We start from the raw sequence: 12,725 nt of genomic DNA on the forward strand, positions 1-12,725 counted from the left end.
TTATTTTCTGTACATTGTGGTAGGTCCAGGAATAAGACCTCTTCCCCCTTGATATGTAGTTGTCGTTGTCGGGGGAGCATTTTGTCTATTTGTTTGGTGGCAATCAGTGGTAGCCGGGAGTAGGGAGGGCTGGAAATTGGTTTTACCTAATATTAAGGGGACATAGTGTGTTGTGCTTTTCACGTTATAAAATGTTTGTATTTACCAGTAGAGCACTGGGCTTTATAAAGACTGCACTTAGAATCACACTGCACGATCCACTTTCCTAAAAAAGCTGCTACATGACCAGACAGGTAATTCCCATGGTTTTTGAGAAACAAAACAAAATCAACCAAGCAATCAGCAAATGCAAAGACTAAATAGCAAATGAATAAAAGCCTATTCTTGTAACTTATTTACGTTTTGCCAAATTCCTACCAATGGTTTGATCTTTAAAAGATTTGTATAATAGCCGAGAGAGGAGTTATGTCTCTAGAGAAAGAACCTGGAATTCTTGACTCCAGGCTTCCGTTTGCTCAGTGATCTTGAACAAGTCCTCAGATAGCTTCTCCATTTGCCTCAGTTTCTCCAGCTGCAAAATGGGGATGATACTACTTACCTACCTCACAGTGGGATGGCAGGGGATGGTGAGGCCCTGAGGATTTTAAAGGGGCTGTGGCAATCTGTGAGAGACACAAAGTCCATGGGTTACTTTTTAAGAATGCACAGGCCCATTGGCCATTTAAGAAAGACAGGGAGTGCTCATGTGATAGTTCAAGGAAGAAAGCTGGAGCTCCTGATTTTATAATCCACCTTAAGAGAGAGGCTTGTATTTGGGAATATTTCACTCCTAGGTACATTGGATTTTCTCCTCCCCTGTGCTGGCCTTTACCAGTTCTAGAATTTGATTAAAAGCCAATTACATCTTACAGTGTAAAAGTCAGTTTACTGTGGTCTAGTCAAGACTCATGGGCCATTTCCAACCTCATGGAGGAAGGGAGTCACTAAAATCTCATCTTCTTCTCAGACTTAAAATTCCACATCAAGTGTTCATTAAAAGAAGATATGGCATTCTGAGTGCTAACAACTCGGGGCTTCTTAAACACACCAGCAGTCAGTGAGGAGAATTTTGAACAATTATTGAGTTGCTTTCTTGGGTCTCTATAATCAATAACCTGTCCGCAGATATCTATCTATATAAAGATATTATATATAAATATAAATTTACATATATATGCACATGTATATATAGTTGTACATATATGTGTGTATATATATACTTAAATGTAATATTTACAAAATAAAACTGTGATCTCGTCTAGAGAAAATGTATTCATATTACAAACTGCTCTTCCATATTTATGTATCATATTATGCCTTTTTATTATTGTTATAATTATTATGGGTATTTCTAATTGTTATGATGTTGAAATCTGTTTGGCACCTTCTGGAAACTACCAAAAATGATTCTCCATTGAAGTGCTTAAAAATCTGTTCTCATGAGAATTCTACTGGCCTACTACTATAAAAAAAGTAAAAAAAAAAAAAAAAAAAAAATCTAAACACCAAAAACAAAACACAATTCCAATCCTTTTTCTGTACCTCACGCGCATAAATTTGCTGCTCCTATTTTGGGTTTTATTATTTTTCCTGTTTATGTGTTTTTATGGATCTAAGTTAAGTCTTTCAGCAATATATAAAATTGTAAATAGTAAACTTTATTTATTAAGAATGTCATCTTTTTTAATTTATATTTACACAATTGTTCATCTAATTTATTTTTTCTATACGGTTTTAAATACTCAGACATATTTTGCTGTTCATGATATTTTTATCCTATTCTCGTGGATTTGTGTTTCCATACTGTTTTCTCTGGTCTCAATTACAGGTTGGATCTCACACACAAAAAAATAATGTCGAAGACAGAATTATTTTGCCACTGTTGATTACTATACCTTAAAATTCTATATTATGAAAATATATAATAGCTTGTATGCTTCAGTATGTAGCGGTGTGGTTTCTGTGTGTTGTGGAAATCTAAAGGACTCACATATGCACACACACTCATGTGCAAGAGAACCCTAGGGTCTTGAATGAGAAGATCAGTGGTTGCGTGAGGTTGAATTCGATCTACACCCAATCTTCTACACAAATAAATTCCTGTAAACATCTGCATTTTGCATATGCAAAAACTGAAAAACATTCTTACATGTTAAAAAAAAAAAAGTTCACATTTTAGGGAACTGAAACAAATATATAAATAGAAATTTACACATATATGCACATGTTTATATGGTTATATGACAGTTATAGCTAGCCTTTTGGATGCTATCTTCAACAATATACTTCCAGCATATTCTTTATTTTCATTTTTTTCTTCATAATTGAATGCTTAGTCATCTGGTTCATCAAATGAGCCCGCAGCTGAGGCTGATGTTTTGCTGTTTTTGATCTGCCTACTGGATCTCATTTTTCATCTTATCACCACTTAGTAGCCATGGGATCTTTGGAAAGTTATTTAATTGCTTTAAGATTTAGTTTTCCCATCTGTAAAATGGAAATAATAAAAGGACTCACCCCAGGATGTTGTTGATAGAATTAAATAAGATAAATATGTAATATTCTTAGAACTGCAGCAGACACAGATTATATTAACTCTTGTTTTGATTATTATGAGATAGGGGTGGCTCACGACAACTATTCATAATACACTCTGTGTTTTGAGACCTACTTATTGTTTTTTAAGAGAATGAAACCAAGATGCACTAAAGCATTCAAGTACTTCCACAGGCACTGCCATGGGGTAAAGTCATTGGCCCTGTAGACTGAGCTGCTGGCAGGCAATACCACCACAAGACAAGTCAAAATATGTGTTGACCTGTTGATATTTAAAATTTTTGAATCTTCACAAAAGGGCAGTTTGGGGACATCAAGGTGAATTATATGAAAGGCTACAGGTAGGGAAGTCAAGAACTACCCACAGGTTTTCTGGACTCTTGACAAACAGAATCCATTGAAAGGAGAGAAGGCACCAAAGTCACTGCTACGTTCTGCCAGATAAATTGCTATTTCCAAAAAGAGAGAATGATCACAGAGAACGTTTTGCTCAGTTCTCTTCAATTCACTGTGAAGACTGAAAGAAGATTTAAGGAACAATTTCAAGAAAAGAGGCAAATATTTCCAAAATAGGGAAGAGAGGAAAAAGTCTTCATAGGACTTTTGTACTCACGGGTTCTGTCTGTAGACGGGAAGTCACAGGGCAGAGATTTCTCTTGTAGACAGGAGATATTAGTTCTAGTGTCTTCTCCCCTCTTCCTCTAACCCTAATACACACGTGCGCACATACACTCACACACACATGAAGAAAATTCACTGTGTTTTAGTTGCTTAATCCGTCAGATGGGAAAATGATTCCCCTCTTACTTCAAAACAGGCAGAGACATTCAGCATTTACATCTATTTATATTTGTCAACCAAGTTCTAGAACCTGTCTAACCAAAGTATTGGTTTTAAAGTTAAAAAAAAAAAAAGATAAGGTCCACATTCTATCATGCTATGCTGACACTGGTAAATCTATCCAACTCTTAACCTTCAGGGCCAGAAATAACAACGTAGGACAAAAAGCAAAACCTCTCTAGCCTTCAAATGAGGAGAAGCCTTCCTTCTCTTACCTCTCTAAAGGACTGTGATCTGAGGTGGTAAACAGTAATGCAGTAAGTTGGCAATGAGAAAAGGGCAGGTGGTGTGTTTAAGTAAATGGCACTAGCAGGTACAGCATCCTGGGTAAGAAAAAGCACTGTACTCTCGAGAGACTGAATAAAAAGCCAATGCACTTAGGAAGTAGAAAGAGAGGGTACCAGTGGACCAATAAGAGGATGGAGAGAAAAGTTATCATGAGCCATGTTGAGAATTTCAGGCTTTATCTTAACAGCCATGAGGAGCCATTGAATGGTTTTTCAGAAAGGGACTTACAAGGTCAGATTTGTGGTTGAGAAAGATCCACCTGATGGCCGTCTGAAGGAGAAAGATGGAGGGAAGGAACAGATGTAGGGTGTACGAGGAAAGAAATGTCCAGGAAAGAAATGATGACTCTTGGATGACAGTGGTGGTCATGGTGAGTGGGCAAAAGAGTTTTCCATTCTATTAGATAGTGAAGTTGGATGAAATAATCTTTCGTGTTCAGCATTGTGTGATTCTAGAAAGTCATTTTACACCACAGCTATTCACTGATTTTAGAGAGTTGCTTTTCAATTAATAGATTTTGCTTTTTAGGGAAGCTTCAGGTTTACAGAAAAAAATTGAGAAGAAAGTAGAGTTCCTATTGAATTTCTTTTTAAATAATAGTATATTTGGGACTGGGAAATCTAGCGATTTCCTGGGCTCAGCCATTGGGAAAATATAAAGACCTAAAGCCATGTGATCAGGTGTGTAGGTTTGGATATTCAAGTGATATTCCTGATGACCCTTCAGTGGTTTGTTGCGGTGAGGTCTTAAGACAAGAGTGCAAGACTTTGAAGGGTTTGGAACATAGTCAGATGGGATCTGGAATCATGGCCATTTATATGTGGTGCTATCTTGGGAAGTTCTCTACCTGTTCCGTAGCATTGTCTGTAGAATGGGGTTCATCATTTCTGTCCTAAATGGGCTGTCCTGAGAAAAATGTATCATAATTTAAGTAAAGCATTCAGCAGGGGGTAGCTATACACTAGGTCTCAATATATGTGTTATCCTTTTGCCCTCCCCTACTTCTCCACCCCATCTTTGGCTAAATATGAGCCCCATAGTAGGCTGCACTCTGCAGCAGAAGTGGGATGGTAGGAGGAGGGAAAGAGATACACCCAGCCCAGCTCCCCAATATTTACATGGAGAACATTATGCGCCATTTTCACATCACCGAGACTGGAGTTATCTAAGGTCCATTTCTTGTTCATTCAGTGTCCATTTCTATGAAATGATAAATCTCAGTTACATGCCCAAGAGACTGAACAGGTCCAGAGTAAAATCCAATGAAGAATGAAAATCAAGGTTATTCTACTCTCTAGCCTGTACTTTAGAAGAGTAACAAGAGCAGAAGTGGAGAAGGGGTGCCTTTAAGACAAGGAGAGAGATTAGCTTCTCTTTTATTTATCACAAAATACTGTAATATATGGATCATTAGTCCCATTTCCACAGATGACAGAAACTGAGGCTCAAAGTTTAAGTGAATTTTCATAGTGAATGGACCTAAAAGTCAAGTACCAATCTCATTGAGGTGTAAACAGATTCTCTCTTCTCATGATTGTCTTGTCTGTTTGAACTAAAAGCAATATTATTTAAATACTCCAGGGATGGAAACCGTTTCAACTTAATCTACCACTACCACACAGATTGGTAGTGACTGCAATGCTGTGTTGAGAAAGGTTTTTATAATGCATTCAGGCTACAGGGGAAAGGATAATGTGACCTCGGGAAAGTTACCACATCTTTTTGAACTTGTTTCCTCATCCATGCCTACCTATCATAGAAATGGAAAGGACAGTTGCAGTATAAATGTTATATTTGCTTTTCCATGTTTAGTATAGTTTCTATATTTGTCAAATGTAAATTCAAGATTGGGTTAGGGAGGAGATTCTCCAGGGCTACACCTCATGCCAGACACAGAGCTCCCCACTTCTGCCACCTTGGTCAGTACTCTGTCCTTGACCAGGATGCCTCTTGTCTAACTTCGTTAGAGACATCATCATCTCTGGACTATCCATATACCCTTGAACAACTTACCAAGTTGTATCATGACTGGTGCTAAGTGAGCATTTTTTTCCCCAGACGTTTCCATCCATGACAAGTCGAGTCTCGTATCTTGGAATGACACTGAACTTGTCTCAAGCCTATGAGGAGAACAGATTATGTGTACTTCTCTAGCTACTCTATCCTCTACTGACCAGTTAGGTGGACAAGACAGCCTATATAATAATATTTAAAGAAGGCTCCATTTACTGAGAAATTACCTTTATCCATTCTTTAATCCTAACAACAATGCTATAAACAAATATCTTTAAGTCCATTTATGGATGAGAATATCAACACCCACAGAAATAAGCACCTTGTCCAAAATTACACAGTAACCAAGTAGTAGAGCCAGGATTTTGGCCCAGGCATGTCAGATTTCTAAACCCACATTTTTATTTCTCATGTGATCCTTTCTTCCTATCATAATATAAATGGGAAAAGGGTTGTTTTGGTATTTTTACTACCTAGAGCAAATTTCTTCCCTCTGGTCCTCAGACTTCCCATTTACAAAATGATAATATGGAACTTTCTATTCCTAAGGACATTTCCATTTCTTATGGTTAGTGATTTTGCGATGGATAGTCTTGAAAGTTCCAGACATAAAGGTAGAATTTACCTAAGTTACAAGGAAGGGAGTATTTAAGCCATTCTACTTCAGTTGTAGAGCTGGTGCTTTCGAGAACATAATGTATGCCGTCTTTGGAAAGGATCAGTGATAACTTGTAGAATGAATAAGCACAGTCCACAGAGAGGGGAACCTGGACTGCAAGTTAAAGCTCTTAGCAGGGAAACGTTAAGTTTATTTCTAGCTCACTCAGTTTCCACATATCTACTTTTCTCACTGCCTTACTTCCCATGTGCAGTAAAAGTAAGTAGGGTGCCTATTCATAAAGAGAGGCGTTATAAAGGAGTCTTAATTTTTTCCTGATTAAAAAGATGCTACGACAGTATCTAATGATGAAGATAATGCCCTAAGACCCAGAAATTCCACTTTTAAGAGTACATCCAACAGAAATGTATATATTCATATATATGTATATATATACATATATATGTGTATATATATGTATATATATATATGTGTGTATATATATATGTATGTGTGTGTGTGTGTATATATATATATATATATATATATACATATATATATATATATACATATTCACCAAAAACAAGTTCCAGAATGTTTATAGCAGCATTATTGATGACAGCCCAAACTTGCAAACTCACCAAATGCCCATCAACAGTATGATGGGCAAATAAGTGGTATATATGAATACACTGAAATGCTACAGCAATAAGAACAACTGATCTACAACTTTATGCAACAATATGACTAAATCTCACAAAAATGATGTCAAGCAAAAGAAGCAAGACACAAAAAATACACACTATGGGATTTCCATTTATGAAATACAAAAATAAAGCACAATTAATGGTGCCGGGGCAACTGGGTATCTACATGCAAAAGAATGAAACTGGACCCCTACCTCATACCATATATACAAACTGATCCCAAATACATCAATGACCTAGATATGAAAGCTAAAATCATAAAATTCTTAGAAGAACACATAGGGATAAATCTTAATGACCTTGATTTTAGTGATACATTCTTAGGTATGACACAAAAGCACAAACAACAGGAGCAAAAATAAATTAGACTTCAACAAAATTAAAAACTTTTGTGCTTCAAAGGACACTATCAAGAAACTGAAGAAAAGATTTCTAAAGCATTTATAAAGAATATATAAGGAACTATTGCAAAAAGACAAAGAACCCAATTGAAAATGGAAAAAATAACCTGAATAGACATTTCTCCAAAGATTAAAGACAAAGGATGGATATAGTTAAAAAAAATTAAAGATAACAAGTGTTGGTGAAGATGTGGAGAAATGAGAACACCTGTGCATTGATGGCGGGCATATATAATGGTCCAGCCACTGTGGAAAACAATTTGTTGCTTCCTCAAAACATTAAGGGTAGAATTACCATATGATCCTAAAATTCCACTCCAAGGTATATGCCCAAAATAATTAAAACCAGATACTCAAGTACGTGTACATACATGTTTGTAGCTGTGCTACTCACAATAGACTAGAGGTAAAACACCCCAATTTTCCATCAACAAGTGAATGGATAAGCAAACTCTGGTATACACAAACAAAAGGACATTAGTCAATCATAAAAAAACGTATTGATATGTGCTGCAGAGTTGATGGGCCTCCAAAATATTATGCTAAGTGAAAGAAGCCAGTAACTAAAAGGTTAAATATATCAGAATAGATAAGTCCATATAGAAAGACAGAGATTGGTGGCTTCCAGGAGCTTGAGGAGGGTCAAATGGGGAGAAGCTGGTTACCGGGTAAAGAGTTTTACTTTGGTGTGATGGAAATGTTTGGAACTAGATAAAGGTGGTGGTCTCCTAAGATTTCAAATGTATTAAACACTACTGAATTCATTATAAAGAACTCATTATAATGAACTCATTATATTATAAGAATTCATTATAATGAACTACTGGTTCATTATAAAGTTGCTAATTTTGTTATTGTAAATTTCACCCAAATAATTCTTTAAAAAGAGACTGGAAAAAACCCAAACATGAATATCAAAAAAAAAAAAAAAAGATAGATAGATAGATAGAAGAAAGAAGAGAAGAAGGAAGAGGAGACAAACATTGCCATTAGAAGCCACGGTAGTGGGATCCTTCAGAGGAAGGGTAGTCACTGGAAGACACAAGAAGAGGACTTCTGGGATGCTAGTAATGTCCTGTTTCTTGATTTGAGTGCTGGATACACATGTCTGAATTTATGAAATTCAGCAAGCACTTATAATAAGTGTACATAATCTTCTGTATGTATATTATGTCAATACCAAAGTTTTTTAAAAGATTCACTGGCAAAAATGCTCCATTAGAAGTAAGACATTTTTCATGTCTTCTGCCCATTTCTTCACTGGATTATTTGTTTTTCAGGTGTTGAGTTTGCAAAGTTCTTTATAGATTTTGGATACTAACTCTTTATCTGATATGTCATTTTCAAATATCTTCTCCCATTCTGTCGGTTACCTGGGTGTGGTATGTAAGAAATGAACCACGGGAATCTACCCCCAAAACCAAGAGCACACTGTATACACTGTATGTTAGCTAACTTGACAATAAATTATATTTGGGGGAAAAAAAAGAAACAAGACATTTTTCTAGAATATTTTTCTGATGTGGAGTAAGACCCCACTTCAGTTCAGGAGCATAAGCTGGCATCTACATTTTCCCCCAAATTAGCAATGATCTTTAAAATACAACAAAGCTTGGCTATACAAAGGGTGGGGAGGGGAAGCAGTTGGCTGGTTTTGTGGAAGAGTGGGTAGTCAGGAGCCCTGGGCTCCAGCTGCACTGTTACGCTTTATAGCACTCTCTGGCCACAGAGAAGCCACTTTACCACTGAATCTCAGGATTCCTCATCTGGGCACTGGGCAAAGAAGATACGACATGAAGTGGTCTGTGTCTATTGCTCTCAAACCAAGTACTGTGAAGGAACTGCAAAAAATGCCATGGAGAAGTGGGTTGAGAAGTAGCCAAAAGAATGGAGCTTGTTTCCTTGGGAAACTCATCCTACACCAAAAAAAGCTAGAACATTTTAATCTGCTCTACCCAAGGAGCCTCCATGTAATAGTTAATGCACCTCTGCCACCATCTATTTCCATTTTGATCTGTCTTTCCTTCCCTTGCCTCATATCCTTGGGAGATTGGCTAAAATGTAACCAGGTCAAAGGTTCTCAAACATTTCAGCCAAGTGCAGTGTTACATGAAATGTCAAGTCAAAAGACCTTCTCTAATCAAAGAGGGGATGAGGGACTCCTCTAGTTGGCCCATTCTATCTTCTCTAACTAGCCCGTTGACAACTGGATATTCCAGGATGTTTAGGAGCCAAAAAGTAGCCAGAAAAGATATGAAGACCACAAGGAGTCAAATACATAGCAATTCAGTTTTTACAGAAAAGAGGGGTTTAGTGCAGGGAACATGACAGACATGGATGCTTGCATGAGTGCTTTTAACAATTTAAATCCATAGAAAACTGTCCAGAGGTCCCAGGACTAGCCTCCAAACAGAGTAAAGAACTTTTTGTCCATAATGCATGATGCCCTTGAGTTCTACTGCAGGTAGGGTCAACAGAACCTCTTAGGAACCAAGGCATTGTCCAAGCCCCTCTTCTATATTACTGGACTTCTTAGAGGAGGTAGCACTTGAGATGAGCCTTGGAGAACCAGTAGAGCTTTAGAAAAAAGAAGAAAGGGTAGTTGGCTGAGAAAAAGTCCACCTGACTTTAGGACTCCATATTGTCTCCCTCGTCTCCTCTTTCTCCTTCAATTATATGAGGAAGCACACAAGTGGCATCCTTTCACAGAAGTTTGTCTAGGAGGTAGGGTGCTCCCCTATGTCTCCTACCAGGAGCCTGTCTGGACTTTGCATGGAAAAGGAGCAGCTGATTCTTGATACTCTTATGCCATATGGAACACATTCCTTTCCAGGATTAAAAACACATTAAGGTAACACACACCACATGTAGGAAGGGAAGTGACCAGTCATCCTATTTTCTCCAATCCCTGAGAAATAAATGTAATGCACGTATCCATCCATTTATCTGAGTGGGCACACACACGTGTGTGTGCGTGCATGCGCACACATACACACACACACACACACACACACACACACACACACACACACACACACCTTCTCTACCAGCCCAGGCCAGGGAGGCGCAGTTTCCACAGACCAATCTCAAAACTTCTTCCCAAGGAGCCAAAGAGGGAACTTAGTTTCCAAACATTTAGTGCATCATCTGAGACCTAAACCCAAACTTTGATATTCCTCTTCTGCTAGGAGAATGGCTTACACATTTTTCTCTGTGTTGATATTTTTAAAACATTTCCACAAAGCTACCTGCCAAATCCCTTCATCTCAAATGCATAGCTTTCCTGTAACACATGTTAACATATACAAAGCATCAGCAGTTGGGACTCCATTCACCTGTAAATTTAAGCTGTCTTCAGAGCCTGATATTTGTAAACAGGTTCATTTCCTAAGAATACAGCTGGTCAATGTTTTAACTTGCTTAAACCCTTCACTGTAGATTCTGCCTGCCTTCTGCTAGACTTGTGTTTTGCCACCATCCCTCCCATCACCGACCCAACCCTCACTTAGTTACTTTAGCATGCCATATTTTCTTAGTTCCCAGCTGTGGTCTCAGGCTTTGCCCCTTACTTAGAACACCCTCTCTTAACTGAGTAGCTCAGCTTAGATGATCAATGCATTAATAATTATTATTATAGTTTGCGATGACTGCAGGCTTGCCATGCACCTTACACAAAATTAAGTACTTTACATGCAATCATTAATTTAATATATATAATAACACACTGAAGTAGATATAGCTATCAGTATTATCATTTTATAAATGAGGAAAACAGGGTTAAGAAATTTTAAACAGCTTCTGCAAGGTTGTATGACTAGTAAGGAATGAAATCTGAATTTAAACCCAGGTAATCTGATTCTGAACACATTGAACATAACTGACTTATGTTGCTCCTTAAAACCTTCTCCAAGTTCAGCTAAGCCTGGTAGTCTTGTGGGTCCCCACCAGCCCCTATTACTTGCAAAACTGTCCTAATCATACCATACTAATTGTCCATTTATTTCTTGCATACCTCAAAAATACATACAAGCTGTTTCTCATTCAACCTGTATCCCCTGGCTCACAGTAGGTCTGTGATTGTTTAAGGAAGATACAAATAAATTTAGATAGAGCCTGAGTTAACTTCTATTCATAAAGAAAACACATGATAATCCAGTTAGTGATATAAACCCCAGGCTGTAACTAAAGCAATTAAAAGAATAAAATTTTTCAGCACTTTGATAATGCTTGCTAACACAAAAATCATACGTCAATTACCAATCTTTTTCATTTATTCATGAAAGAAGGTGTCCCAAAGATTTCCAATTGCTAAGGCTTCCTGTGATGAGCAAGTGCTTAGAGATAAGAAAGCTTAATTAAAAATAATAATCAGTAATTCCAACACTTAGTACATTTCAATTGCCTGTGTTTAAAGAACAAACAGAGTCAAATCTGGATAAGCGTTTGGCAGATGGAGTAGAAAGCTATATTCAAAGTTTGATGTCACGTGGGGAACTGGACAAACACAAGGGCATCTGAGACCAGGGAAAAGGGTTGGTAAAACCAAGACTATAGCCGACCAACCCAGAAGGTCTAGTGAGTTTCAAATGGAAGATGGAGTTCAGCTTTCAAAGGCCCAGATGTGAGGAATTGCCAAACTCCTCTGCCTCAGGCTAGGATGGGTTTTGAACCTCCAACTGGAGGCAAGAAAAATAAGGTGGTGTCTTGGATTGACCTGTTCTTCCTATCTTGACATTCTAGGGTTCTGAAGGAGAGGGTTGCTGGTTACCACTTAGTTCACAGAGCTGATGATTTACCAGACTCCTAGGCTTAGACTTTATCGGGTGACCAGCTTCACCCAGACATCTGACCTGTCCGCCATACCCTTCCTAGGTCAGTTAAAAATATGGTTCCACCACAAAAGACCCCAAATAGCCAAAGCAACCTTGAAAAAGAAACACAAAGCTGGAGGCATCACAATTCCAGACTTCAATTTATATTACAAAGCTGTCGTCATCAAAACGGTACAGTACTGGCACGAAAATAGATCAGTGAAATAGAAAAGCCAGAAATGAACCCACAATTATAATGTCAATTAGTCTTTGACAAAGTAAGAAAGAATATACAATGGAAAAAGAATGTCTCTTCAACAAATGGTGTTGGGAAAACTGGACAGCAACATGCAAAAGAATGAAACTGGACCACTTTCTTACACCATAAACAAAAATAAATTCAAAATGGATTAAAGACCTAAATGTGAGACTTGAAACCATAAAAATCCTTGAAGAGAGCATAGGAAGTAAC

Source organism: Panthera leo, chromosome D4 (assembly GCF_018350215.1).
Source record: "Panthera leo isolate Ple1 chromosome D4, P.leo_Ple1_pat1.1, whole genome shotgun sequence".
In the NCBI taxonomy this organism is placed as follows: domain Eukaryota; kingdom Metazoa; phylum Chordata; class Mammalia; order Carnivora; family Felidae; genus Panthera; species Panthera leo.